Genomic DNA, 14,459 nt, shown 5'->3' on the forward strand with positions numbered 1-14,459 from the left:
GAGGCAGTGGCAATGTGGAAGAGGGACCTGTATAAATCCACAAATAAAAGTGATATAAAAACAAAAGGCATCAATAAAATTTAATAATTTAAAAATCACATTTGAAGGATGGGATATAGTTAAATAAATGTCACCTTGTTTCTTTCATTCACTTAATAAATTAGAATTGTTTAAAAATTTAATTTATAATTCCCAATTCTCTTTCTTCCCTATTCCCACTCACCCCATTCATTGAAAAGACAAGTAAAACAAAACCCATCACAAATATGTATAATCATGCAATACAGATTCTACCTCTCCAAAAAAATTAAATGAAAGAAAGAAAAAGAAAAAAAACCAATATAGTTCATCCTCAATTCCCTCTCTGGAAGTGGATAGCATGCTTCATCATGAGCCTTTTGGGATTTTAGTTGATCATTGTGCTGAGCAGGACAATAAGTCTTTCAAAATTATTTGAATTTACAATATTGTATAAATTGTTCTTCTGGTTCTGCTCACTTCACTTAGCATCATTCTATACAAGTCTTCTGAGGTTTTTCTGAAAACCATCTCCATCATTTCTTACAGCTCAATAGTATTCTATCACAGTCATATATACTTTGGTTAATTATTCCTAACTGATGGGCATCTGCTCAGTTTCCAATTCTTTGTTACCACATAAAGAACTAATAATTTAGCATTTATATAGCATTTTAAGGTTTGCAAAAAATTTTATATATGTTATTTCATATGTTCTCACAGCAACAATTTGAGGTAGGTGCTGTTATTAGTCTTCATTTATAGATGGAAAAACAAAGGAAGAGAGTTAAGGTGACTTATTCAAAGTCACACCACTGGTACATGACTGAGGCAAGATTTGAACACAGATTTTCCAATCTCCAGGTCTAGCATTCTAACCAGTCTGCCTCCCAGTTTCCTTCTCAGACACTTACTCAAATTTAGCTAGAAGTTTGAATCATACAACTAAAGGAAGAACTTGCCTTCCATCATCTAAACTAGACTAAGTAAGAGACATGTCTATATGATGAAAAATCACAATATTTTTTTTTCAGGCCAGGCAACTCTATAGCCTCTTTCACCTGGGCCAGGGACTTTTGAAATAGTATGCAATTAAATATCTGAAGGTCCATAATAAATAGCAGCCCCTAAAGCCATCCCCTAAATTACCTTTCCTCTCTAGTCATTTGCCTATGTGGTCAATACCTTTGTTAAGCTCCTGGAGAGTCAACCTACTATAGCTATAAGGACCATGAGACTTGGCTTCAAGTGGGTCTGATTGGGTGTCTTGATCCTCGCACTTAAGAGCCATGTTCCTGTGACCAAATCTTTCTGAGCCTCAGTTTCTTTTTTTTAATTAAAGTTTTTTATTTTCAAAACATATGCATGGATAATTTTCTAACATTAATCCTTGCAAAACCTTGTGTTCCAATTTTCTCCCCTTTCCCCCACGCCCTCCCCTAGATGGCAAGTAATCCAATATATATTAAACATGGTAAAAATATGTTAAATCCAATATGTGTATACATATTTATACAATTATCTTGCTGCATAAGAAAAATCAAATCAAAAAGTAAAAAATGAGAAAGAAAAAATGTAAGCAAACAACAACAAAGAGTGAAAATGTTGTGATTCCTACGCAGTTCCCACAGTCCTCTCTTTAAGTATTGATGTGAGCCTCAGTTTCTACAGCTGTGTGCTACCTTTCTCAAAAGAATAAATTGGAGAAAATACTTTGTGAGCTTTAGGTAGCAGATAGAATACTGGACTGGATGTCAGGAAGACCCACATTTGAATCCTGTCTCAAAATACTATCTCAGTAACCGCTTGACAAGGGGTGTGTGTCTCAGTTTTTTCATCTGCAAAATGGGAATGATAATAGCACCAGACTCCCCAGAGTTGTTTATGAAGATCAAATGAAATAATTTTGAAATGGTTCATAAATCTTGAAGTGATATATAAATGCTAGATGTCATTAGTAATAATTTATATATTATTAATAATAATAGGTAGCATTTATATAGCACTGACTATGTGCAAGTGAGCAGCTAAGTGGAATTAGGAAGATTAATCTTCCTGAGTTCAAATCTGACTTCAGACACATACTAGCTGGGTGAACCTGGGCAACTTACTTAATTCTGTTTGCCTCAGTTTCTCATCTGTACAATGAACTGAAGAAAGAAATGGCAAACCACCCCAGTTAATTTTCCCCCAAAATCCTCAATTAGGGTCACTTGGAGTCAGACATGACTGAACAACAATAACACATATCAGGCACTATACTAAGTGCATTATAATCATTTCCTCCTCTTCCCACCCTTCCTCTTTCTCCTCCTTCTCCTCTTCCTCTTCCTCTTCTTTTTCCTCTTCCCCCCTCCTTTTCCCTCCTCCTCTTCTTCTTTCTGGCATTGATGTAGTGTGGCCAGTCTAGAATCAGGAAGGCTCTTGTTCAAGTTCAAACTCTGATACATTCTAGGGATGGGACTAGGTTCTAGGTATTGTCAAGTTCTAGTGCCCTTTGAGCAGTGCTATGAAATTCAAGTAGGATAGGGGTCATTAATGTGTATCTAAAGATTTCTGCAGGCCACCCATGTTCTTAGTTTTTAAAAATGTAATATTTTATTGTTTTTTATTTGTTGTTTTATATTTTGCTCTTTTTTATTTGTCGTCATATGTTTTATTGCATTTTTATTTTATTAAATATTCCCCAGCTCACATTTTAATCTAGTTGTGGCTATATTTCCAGGGCTACAGAAATGCATATTTGACACCCCAGCCCTTGAAATCTCTCTAAGATTAGAAGTTTCAATGGCCAACTTGCATCTGTGGTTGTTTCTTAATAGATGAAATCACTGGGGTTCTCCCCCCATATATTTTATCATTGTCAGAATTTCCTTGGCAGAATAAATTAGGAATGAAGCATTTTCCAAAAGTCACTGTACCAAGCTTTCAGACCTTGAGTTCCAGAAGGCCTCCTCTCTTTCTTGAGAGTCTGTTTGTTTAGGCATAGTAACCATTTTAGCTCCTGTTTCCTTGTTACCTGGGCTATGGGCCTAAGCATGTTTGTTTGCTTTTCTGGGGCTATGCGCCAGGATTTCTTGTTCCTTTGAACTCCAAGTGAGAAAATACATTCAAAAGAAGTTTTATATGTTTGCCTGTCATCCCCTATCTAGAACTGTGAAGCCCAGAAGGGCTGGGAACTAAGCTCTATCTAATCTTGGTATCCACCCCCTTCTTGCTCCCACCACTCCCAGGAGTCAGTCACAGAGTCTAATAAACAGTGGCCCTTTAATCAATATTTGTTGAAGTTGACTTTCACAGGAAGGTGAACAGAGAGAAAACATTTTTCAGAAGCCTGAACTTGGTTTTTAACAAGAACATTAAGAAAAGGGTAGGAGGAGTAAAACTAAGGTTGGGTAGAAAGGTGGACAAGAGAGGTCATTAGTTAGGGATCTTTGCCAGCATGATTGTTCACCATGTTCTTCCGTCTGAGAATTCTGGGAGTTTGTTGTAAATTGCACCAGAATTGGAGTTCAGACTCTTCCACCTAAAAGTTGTGGCAAATCATTTAATCTTTCAGGGATGCTGTAAATTGAGCTGAAAAAAAAAATATACATATATATAAAATGTTCCAAATCATTAGTGATTAGAGAAATGCAAATTAAAATAACAGATTTTTATCTCACATGCATCAGATTGGCAAAATTGCTGAAAAAGGAAAATGACAAATTTTGGAGAGTCTTCAAGGGTCACATTAATGTGTGATACCTTGTCAAAATGATTAGATCATTTTCAGTCTAGGGAGAAATATAATGGTCTCTAAGGGATACTTTATTTTCTTCTCTTTAGTTTTAGGTAGTTTGTTTTAAGGGAAAAGTTGTGAGTTCAGTCATAGTTGCTCTAAGTCTCTAGTAAGAAAAACTTCCTAATACCTAAAATCTGCTTAATCTAATATTTATATTTATCTTTAGCTAGCTCCTGGCCACCTGTGATGAATACAAAAGTCAATTTACTGGATAATGAAACAGCAATTTATTTAGTGTCAATGGATAGACAGGTATCAAGAGGGGAAGTTGAGAAAAGAACTGACATATTTTTCTTAGGACTTCCTTTTAGTCTACACCCTCTTCTTTAAAGTGCCAGAAGAACCGAGGACTTCTCTTGATATCTTCCCCTTTCTGCCACAACTCAATCCTCCCATTGGTCCAATCTTTAGAACTCATGCTCAAAATCTCTTCTCGATCTCTCTTTTATACAAAGTACTTGACAATGACTCAGTGTTTCACACAATGATTTTGATTCAAGGAGGTGTACAGATTCTATTAATATTTGGTTCTGGTTGTTTTATTAATTTTTTTTTTAAATTGATTTCACCTTTTTGAGGCACCAGAGCTAAATGTTTAGTTTTGACCCTATCCTTCTAAAAAAAAGTTGATGGAGCTTTGAAATGGTGTAACCATTTTGGAAAGCAATTTGCAACATATCAAACATTATTAAACTGTCCCATTGACCTAAAGGAAAAAGGTCTTAAATATACAAAAATATAAATAAAAAAAATGAAGTGTAAATTTCAGAAAGCTCTTTTTTGTAATATCTATCCCTTCAACTGGGCAGTAGAAGGATAAATTGTGGTACATAAATATGATTGCATTATAAAAAATTATAAAGGGGATGGTTTCAGAGAAACAGGAGGATATATATGAACTGATGCAGTAAATAAGCAGAACTAGGAGAATAATTTATACAATATAAAAACAAACAATTTTGAAAGTTATAAGAACAGGAATTTCTTATTTTTATGACTGTAAATCAGTTCATTTGAGTTTTCTTGATTTAAATTACTCATTAATTCTAAAAGAGATAAATGTTTTCATAGTTGACCATTAAAAAAAAGAAAGCTGTAAGAAAAGGGGCAGCTAAGTGGTACAGTGGATAAAATGTTGGGTCTTTACTAGCTATGTGACCCTGAACAAGTCATTTAACCCCAATTACCTTTAAAAAAGAAAGAAAGAAAGAAAGAAAGCTATAGGAACATTGATCTATGACTAAAGCATGATTCAGAGGACTGATAATGAAGCATACTTCCTAATTCCTCACAGAGAGTAATAGACTCAGGGTGCAGAACAAGACTTTTTTTGGACATAGTCAAAGTGGAAACTTGTTTTGTTTGACTAGACATAATTATTACAAGATTTTTTTTTCTTTTCTCCTTACTTATAAAGAAGGGAGGGAAAGAGGGGAAGAAAAGGAGGGGGGAGAGAAAATAGATTTATGTCCATTAAAAATAATTTGAAAATAAACTGGAGGAAAAAAAGACCATAGTAGCATTGGTAGCATTGTTTTTTAATCAGAATGACTTAGGTTAAAATCTTACCTCTGATAAAGTGACTCCAGGCAAACCCCTAATATATCAGTGCCTCTTGACAACTCTCTAGGTCTTAAAAGTTTCAAGAAAGTTGCTGATCTGCATTTCATAGTCACCCGGGATTTCCCCAAATTGATGAAATCACAGGTCTGGATACCCCCCGCCCCAAACTTGAAGATTATAATATCTGCTCTAACTCACAAGGTTATGCTAAGGATCAAAAGATAATATATGAGTGCTTTACTATTATACAAATATGAGCTTACCTTTATTATTCTCTTTTTCTTATAGCCAGATAATGCTTATAGCTCACATTTCTGTAGTATGACATAGCTTATAAAACAATTTTCCTACAACTTTCACAAAGGATAAGTGAATTAGCTCAGGTCTTTCACCGACTGACTAAACCAGTTTCACTTTAAGTAATAACAATTCTCAAGCAAGTATAAGACAGAAAGAAACTGTGGTGCATGGTAAGGAGAACTAAATAGATCTGAGTTTCAATCCTAGCTTTGCTATTTATCATCAGTATGATATAGGAACTCACTTCTCTGGGCCTCAGTTGCTTGAGAGAGTAAGATTAAATAAATCTCTCTACTTGTAACATCCTATGGTTCTACAGCATCTATGGCAGCCATCTGTTTTGTCTGATATGTCTATCCCATGTCAAAGTGGTCTGTGGGTCTTATTTCATGAGCCCCTACCAATGTTTCTGGGTTTTTAGTCAGCTGGAAAACACAATTAGTTAAAAGAAAATATATTTAATAAAATAGTATTTAAGGTAATTTTTGGTAGAACATCTCCCCATAAATATAAAGCATATTCTCCCACAAATTTACATCAGAAGAGCCGGTGAAATAATATGGGGATTACTTCTGAGGCGAATAAAGGGGAATACTTATGAAAGAGTAAGTCATAATTCAAATATTTCAGGATGATCACACTGCTCTTAGTAGGCCTGGGCAAGTCACTTAAGCTCCATCTGCCTCAGGTTCTTTAATTGTAAAATAGGAATAATAATAATACCTATTTCCTAAGGTTGTTGTGAGGATCAGGTGAGGTAGTATTTATAGAACTGATTATCTCAGTGTTTGGTGCATAGTAGATGTTTAATAAATGATTGCTTTCTCTCTTCCTTTATGTCTATGTCTGGGCCAGAACTCAAAGCAGATCATCACCTAATTTAGAGTTAGCCATTCTTATGTGCCTCTAAGATCTTCCTTGGTTAGTAGTGTGAGAATTCTTTGAGAGACAATGATATTCTCTTTTCATGGGACAGCTAGGTAGTGTTATAGTAGAGTCAAGAAGACTCAAGTTTCTGAGTTCAAATCTAGCTTCTGAAACCTTCTAACTGTGTGACCCTGGGCAAGTCACTTAACTCTATTTGCCTCAGTTTCTTATTTGTAAAGTGAGCTGAAGAAGGAAATGGCAAACCTCCCCAGTATCTTTGCCAAGAAAACCCCAAATGGGGTCACAAAGAGTTAGCCATAACTGAACAACAGCTTTACCTCATCCAGAGAGTAGATGATAATGATAATCCCCTGCCTTTATATATTTTACTTTATTCAAGTGTTATCTTCCAACCATTGACCTCATTTTGATGTGTCGGTGTATAAGTAATCATTTCTTATTCCCATTTTACAGATGAAGAATCAGGCTAATAAAAGTGAAGGGACTTCTAAAGTTGTACAAGGACTAAATCCTACTTGCTCAATTCCCAGACCCATCCTGTTCACCGTTGGTCACTTTGCCAAGATCATAGGATAATAACTTCAGATCTGGAAGAGACCCTAGGGGTCATTTAGTTAAACCTTCTAATTTTATATATGGGGAAACAGAAATCCCTCAAGTCACATGGATAGATTTGCTCCTCTTTTTTAACTTTACTGCAAAATGGTATTCTCATTTTATGAAAAAAGATAATAATATAATGGAAAGATATGAATTCCAACTTCACACAAAAAAATTTAGGATGGTGCAAGGATTTGAAAACAGGGATCTCCCCCTACATGAGCTTGCAGCTTTTTCTCCTGGGATGAATCACCAGGATGTTTATCCACAAATAGTAGCATTTTGATTAATTAATTCAAGTCTGAAAAATGGATATGAAAAGCAGCTAACATTAATATAAATTTTTAATAATCACATCGTTATTACTCTGTTCTTGTTTACTTTCTGCTAGAGATTTTCTGGATCCTCAATCCAATGGCACCTTGGTCCTAAGTGCTAGAAGATATAGGAAGACAGAATTCTCAGACTTTCAGGGCCCCAGAAGAATTCTCTCACAGATCCCTCCATCTCCAGATCCCTCTGCACTGGAACCAATTTATTCTTCAAAATTTCTAGTAAAAGAGATTTCTACATTCTTCCTTTTATCTCATTCATCTTCTTTACTACACCTTGTGAGATCTCTGGGATATGCTGTGGAAACTGAGGCATAAGCAATGTATCCACTGTGAATAATTACCTCTTACCAATATTGTACTCACTGTGAATAATAAAAATTAGTAAATCTCAATCAATTCAGGGGTCTACACTTCAAGGTCCAAGGTATCCCCATTTTCTTACTCTCCTACTCACTCCTTTCCTTTCCTAATGTCTTGCTCCTAAAGGAATCTCAAAAGAAGTTAGTTTGTGCCCAGTTCCATGTTTATTGGGTTTTTGGAGCTGGGATCTAGGTTATAAATAATTCCATGGGATGTGGTTCCTTCAAGGGCATGACAGCTGGCTAACCTGAGGGGAGGGAAACCTTTGCTCTCAACAGCTGCTGTTTATTGTTTTTCCCAGAGAACAACAAACCAATGTACCCAGCCCTCCATACAACCCTTTGTGGCCCACATATCATATGTAGTTCAGATGAGAACCTGGTCTTACAAGAAACACTTTGAAGTATAGCCAAAGGTATCCATAGCCACTGTTCTGTCCTGGACAAGTTAACTTTGTTCATTATAAAAAAGAGGATGTAACAGGAAGGTGGCAATTATGTATCTCCAGGATATGGGGGATGGGCAGGAGAGGATCTAAAATATTACCTATATAATTAGATTTTTTTTGGATGTTTTAATTAATTTATTGGAGGTTTTTTCTCTCTCTCTTTTTAAAGTCTTTGTTATACTAAATGATGGTAGGAAGAAACGGAGGATACAGGAGAGAATTTACACTATATAGACACAAAAAGTATTAATAAAAAAATTTAAGTGAATCAATCTTAAATCCTTTTGGGGATATTATACATTGGCATCCGGGTACAGTGGAAAGAACACAGCATTTGTAGTCAGAAGGCTCAGATTCAAATTTGGTTATGATCTTTGTTCCCTAATTCAGGAAAGTCACCGCCTCTCTGTGCCTCATTTTTCTAATCTTTAAAATGAGTCAGTTGGATTTCAGTTTCGTGGTCTTAAAGTGTGATCTAGGAATCTGTGAGGGTTCTCCAAGACTATTTCTGGGGTCCATGAAGTCAAAATTATTGTCATAAAGATATTAAAATTTCTTAATTTCTAATTTAGTAAATAGTGATAGATAAAACTCACATAAGCAAAAGCTCTTTGGGAAACCTTGATAATTTTTTAAAATATAAAGGGATCCTGATACCAGAAAATTTGAGAACTATTAGATTATATGGGGCTGCTGGGTGATATAGTGGATAGACTATCAGGCCTGGAATTAGGAGTTCAAATGTGACCTCAGACACTTACTATCTGTGTGACCTTAGGCAAGTCACTTAATCCTGTCTGCCTCAGTTTTTTCATTTGTAAAATGAGCTGGAGAAGAAAATGGCAAACCACTGAAGTATTTCTGCCAAGAAAATCCCAAATGGGGTCACAAAGAGTCAGACACAACTGAACAAGGACTGAACAAAGAAATTATATTGAACTATGGATGCATTACTCAGGGACTTTGGAGAAGGTGACCAGGATGTTAAGGATACAATAACTAAAATAAGGATTAATTAAAACAACCAGAGTCAAATGGACAGATAAAGCCAAATATAACTTCCCTTAGAGGGAAGGATATAGCGGGAACACAACAGAGCTATATTCAGTATAATTGTATTTGAAGGGCAGTCACGTAGTAGAGGAATTAGACCAAATTAGAACTTATGGGAGAGAGTTACAGAGTAGATTTGCTTTGATAAAAGTAAGAATTTCTTAACAATTAGTCTACCACTAATAGAAAGGACATCTTCATCAGGTAGTGAGTTCCCTATCACTATAGGTATTTAAGCAGAGGATGACTTAGGATTCTTGTTTCAAATAGAGAACTAGACTAGTTGATTTTGAAGTTATCTTTTAACTCTATGATTCTAATTTAACCTAGAAATAGGGAAAGGGATGCTTACTAGGGTATTATTGATGGATGAAAATATATATCCTCTAAACTTTGGAAACAAATCTGGAACTTAGGAATGTGAGATTGATGAGTTTTTGAGTTTTGCTGAGATTTTCAATACATGAACACAAGTTAGCTGGGTCACAGTGTCTCTGGGCCTCTAGGATTCAGGTGTTCTTAGGTACTAGTGTGTGGGAGTTCTGGCAGCTTCTCTGTTCCTATGCTTGTCTCATAAATCACAGGTTAGGTCTCATTTCCCTGAACAAAGGCCTCCTCCCTTTACCCTAAGCAAACTGTTCTCCTTTCTGGCCTTTTACCTCAGGCTTTCTAGGCTAGGTTAGGACTTGATTTCACTTTCCTTCTCTCTCCCTCTTTCTCTCTCTTTCTTCCTCACTCCCCCTTGCTCTCCTTCTCTCTCTATTCCTTTTCTCTTCTCTCTCCCTCCTTCCCTCTTTCTCTCCCCCTTTTTCCTCTCTCTCTTTCTTGGTTCTCCCTTCTCCCTCTCTCTCTTTCGGTCTCCTCCATCCCCTTCTCCCTCTCTCCCTCTCTCTCATCCTCCCTTTTTCTTCCTTTCTCTCCCTCTTCTCTCGCAATCATTCTTTCCCTCTCCCTCTTCTTCCTCTCTCCTTTCTGTCCTCTCTCTTTCCCTCTTACTCCCTCCTCCTTGTCTCTCTCTCTCTCTTTATCTCTTTTCCACACACCTGCCTCCAGAGAAATATAGAAAACTTGCACAGGATTCCTAACTCTGTGGGCCATCCCCTTGGCAGCTCTGCATGCTCATAGTGGGTCGGGGCCATCCCCTGGAGCAGAGAAGAAAGGGGGTAGAATCACTGGAGCATAATTACTTCAACAGGAATGAGTCAGCAGAAATGGCATGGGAGGCCGGCTCCGTGCCAGCTTTCCCACTCAGGTTACATGCCCGGGGACCAGGGTGGGGGTGGGGGAGAAGAGAACATGTCTTTTTCTCTGGCAGTTCACAGATGGCATGAGGAAATCAGAATCAAGTGGACAGACAGATAAAGCCAAATGTTTTACTTCCGCTGTCCCTACCCACCTGGGCCTCTACCCACACCCCCTAGCCTCTCCATGAAATATCGTCTCCAGTGCTTTTCTCTAACAGAAAAGAAAGTCCAGGAAAACATAGGGGTACAAGAAGAAAAGTTTCTGGAGGCAATTGGATCAACATTGGCCCTAGTATCAGCTTCTAACTGGCATTTGAGGAAAAAAGGCATGAAATTGGAGAGGTGGGGAATTCATGGCTTCTGAAGAGGGGAAAAAGGGGAGAAAGGACCCTCTAGTGTTGAAGTAGATAAAGAAAATAACAGTATTTAATAAGTAGATAATAGTAAATAATAATAGAGAATTGCCCTTGGTGTCAGGATGACTGCCTTCATGCCTTCAGAGACTGACTGGATAAGTCACTTAATCTCTGCTTCCCTTAGTTTTTCTCATATATATAAAGTGGTGAATATTCTAGTACTTACCTCCTAGGATGGTTGTGAGCATCAGATGAGATAATTATGAAGTTCTTAACAGAGGGCCTCACTAGGTGCTTAATAAATGCATGTTTCTGGGGAATGGCTGAACAAGGTATGGTACATGAAGGTAACTGGATATTATTGTTCTATATGATGAGCAGGCTGATTTCAGAAAACTTAGCAAGACTTACATGAACTGATATGGAGTGAAATGAGCAGAACCAGGAGAACACTGTATACAGTAACAGTAAAGCATTGTTAGGATGGTCAGTTTTGACAAACTTAGCTCTTCTCAACAATACAATAACCTAAGATGATTCCATAAGACTCATGTTGGAAAATGCTGTCCAGAGAAAGAACTCTGATGTCTGAATGCAGATAGAAGCATATTATTTTCACTTTTTTTCTTTCTTATGGTTTTTCCCTTTTGTTCTGATTCTTCTTTCACAACATACTAATGTGGAAGTATGTTTATTATTATTGTACATGTATAACATATCAGATTTTTGTCATCTTGGGGGGAGGAGAGAGAAAGAGGGAGAAGAAATGAGTGGAAATCAAAATTTTATAAAAGTAAATGTCGAGAGTTAGAAAACTGGGCATACCCTTTGACCCAGTAGTGCCATTACTGGGTCCATATCCCAAGGAAATTTTAAAGGAGAGAAAAGGACCCATATTTGCATAAATGTTTATAGCAGCCCTTTTTATGGTAGTAAAGAATTGGAAAATGAGTGGATGCCCATCAATTGGGGAATGGCTGAACAAGTTGTGAAATATCTCCATTTCTTATATGAAGATGATGGAAATTATTATTCTATAAAAATGATGAACAAGCTGATTATAGAAAGACCTCGATTTATATGAACGGATGCTGAGCAAAACAAACAGAACCAGGAAAGCATTGTACACAGTAACAGCAAGAATGTGCAATGATCAACTATAAAAGGCTTAGTTCTACTCAGTGGATAAGTGATCTAAAGGAAAGTAGATCTAAAGTGATCTAAAGTGATCTAATCTCAATAGACTTTGGACAGAAAATGTCACCTACAACCAGAGGAAGAACTAAGGAGACTGAATGTAAATCTTCTTTTTTCTGTTTTTTTTTTTTTTTTTTAAATCTCTCCCATGGTTTTTCCCATTTGCTCTGACTTTTCTCTTTCAACATAATGGATAAAACAATATGTATTAAAAAATAAACTTAAAAAAGTAAATGTTGAAAGCTATCTTTACCTGTAACTGGAAAAATTAACAACTATTAAGGCAAAGTTGGGGACAGAAAAAATAGGGCTTTTCCTGGGTCCAGAGTTGCTTCATGGAGAGGCAGGAAGATAGGCACAGGGCTTTGTGCACTATAGTATTAGTTAGCTGTCTTTACTCCAGACCTCCAAATTTTCTCTTTTCTATTGAAACTCCTTCTCCTCCTTTCCCTTTCCCTTATTCTTTTTTTTCTTCTACTCCTTCTCTTGACCTCTCCTACTTCCCCATCTATCCATTTGTATCACCTTCTCCTGGTAGAATGCAACCCTAAGGAACCCTTAGCATAGCAGAAACTAGTCCAACCTCATTTTAGAAGGTACAGACAATGCCTATAGAATAAGCATCAATTCAAATTTGGGGAATGAACAAAGCCTCTTCCTGAAATGCAAGTTTTTAGCCCCTAAGGCCAGGTCCCAGATACAGTCAACTTTGATCATAGTCATACTTGTTCATTTTTCATTTTCAAAAAGGACCAATGACTTCAGGAGGTGATGTCTTGACGCCTATGTAAATTGGATTTAAGTGAGGAAGAGTTGCACAATTCTTTTTTCCAGAGTCATCAAAATCCATCGACAAGACAAAAGTAAGGATGGCTGATGAAGGCCTGAGATGAAGTGGATGATCCTGGTGTCTTTCACATCACATAAGCATTTCAGAAAACCTGCTTTAATTGCCTTTGTGGCCATTGGAGTAAATTGTTCTATTCACTCATTCTACCTGGCTAAGTCTTCACCTACTCCCCTCCCCCCCAAACTCACCAATAGGTTTGAGTCCTGTTGGTTACCCTTAACCTGGTGTTGTTTCTTAGTTTGTTCCTGGAGAGGAAAATTGGGGAGAAGGTAGGAAAAAGAGGGATGAAAGGAGGGGATGTAAACCCAACGCATGGAAAAGAGGATGAAACCCACTAATTTCTTTAGCAGAGCCCCAGTTAGCTTACTGAGGTCACAGTGTCAAGGTATAGATTCAATAATTTCTCTAGCAGAGCCCCAGTTAGCTTACTGAGGTCACGGTATCACGTCTATAGATTCAATCTCTGTATAGGTTAATTGACTTTGGAGACAAAACTCGATTCCATTACCACAGATTGTACCCTCTAGCCTACTCTGGTCACAAGAGCGTGAATGGAAAAACACTCAAAACCCACGTCCTATTGACAGTGAAGGACAGTTGGAACTAAGGTTCAATGCCCCCAAGCAGAGGACAACCCCTAGTTTTTCCTTATTAGATTAACCTAACCTGACACAGTAAGACCTAGGAGATATTTGGGGGGATGCAGGGGCAAAGCAGGCTTATATGGATCTTAAAACAATAGATACATAAGTACTTCTTACTGGGTGGATGACTACCGGTCAGAGGTATTGTGGAGGGGATTCCTGCTTGGATAATCACATTAAATGACCTTTAAGGTCCTTTCCAGCTGTGAGAATCTGTTATTTTATTTTTCAACTGGAATTTGGGGTTGGACAATGAACAGGATGAATTTGCAACCCCACTTATCTCTGACTCAGCTTCCAAGGCTTCCTTTAGGTCCCAACTGAAACATTACTTTCTGAAAGAAGGCTTTCCTCCTCTCTATTGCCTGTGTTATTTCTGAGTCAGTCTATCTAGGTCTTGTTTGTATATGGTAGTTTACCATATACAAACATGCTATCTCCCTGATTAGACTCTGAGCTTGAGAAGAGGAACTGTTGGCTCTTCTTAATGTATATTCTTAGCACAGTAATACCTAACACATAGTAGGTACCTAATTAAATGCTTGCTGATTTGACAACGATTAACCTCTTCTCCAGAGAGAAATCAGTGTGTCCTGTGGTTTGAGCAGTAGATCATAGAATCTAAGTCAAAAAAAAAAAAAAAAAAAAAAAAAAAGAAAAAGAAAAAAGAAAAATTCAGCCATTCAGAAAAAAACTTTTCTGCAGCCTCCCATTTGTGATACATCTACTGGCAGTGAGCCGGAAAGACTGTCAAATAGACTGGAGAAATGGACAAGAGGAATTTTCCCTTTTTATTCAAAGCCTTGATTCTGGGAATTC

The sequence above is a fragment of the Sarcophilus harrisii genome, chromosome 4, assembly GCF_902635505.1.
Source record: "Sarcophilus harrisii chromosome 4, mSarHar1.11, whole genome shotgun sequence".
NCBI classification, from domain to species: Eukaryota; Metazoa; Chordata; class Mammalia; order Dasyuromorphia; family Dasyuridae; genus Sarcophilus; species Sarcophilus harrisii.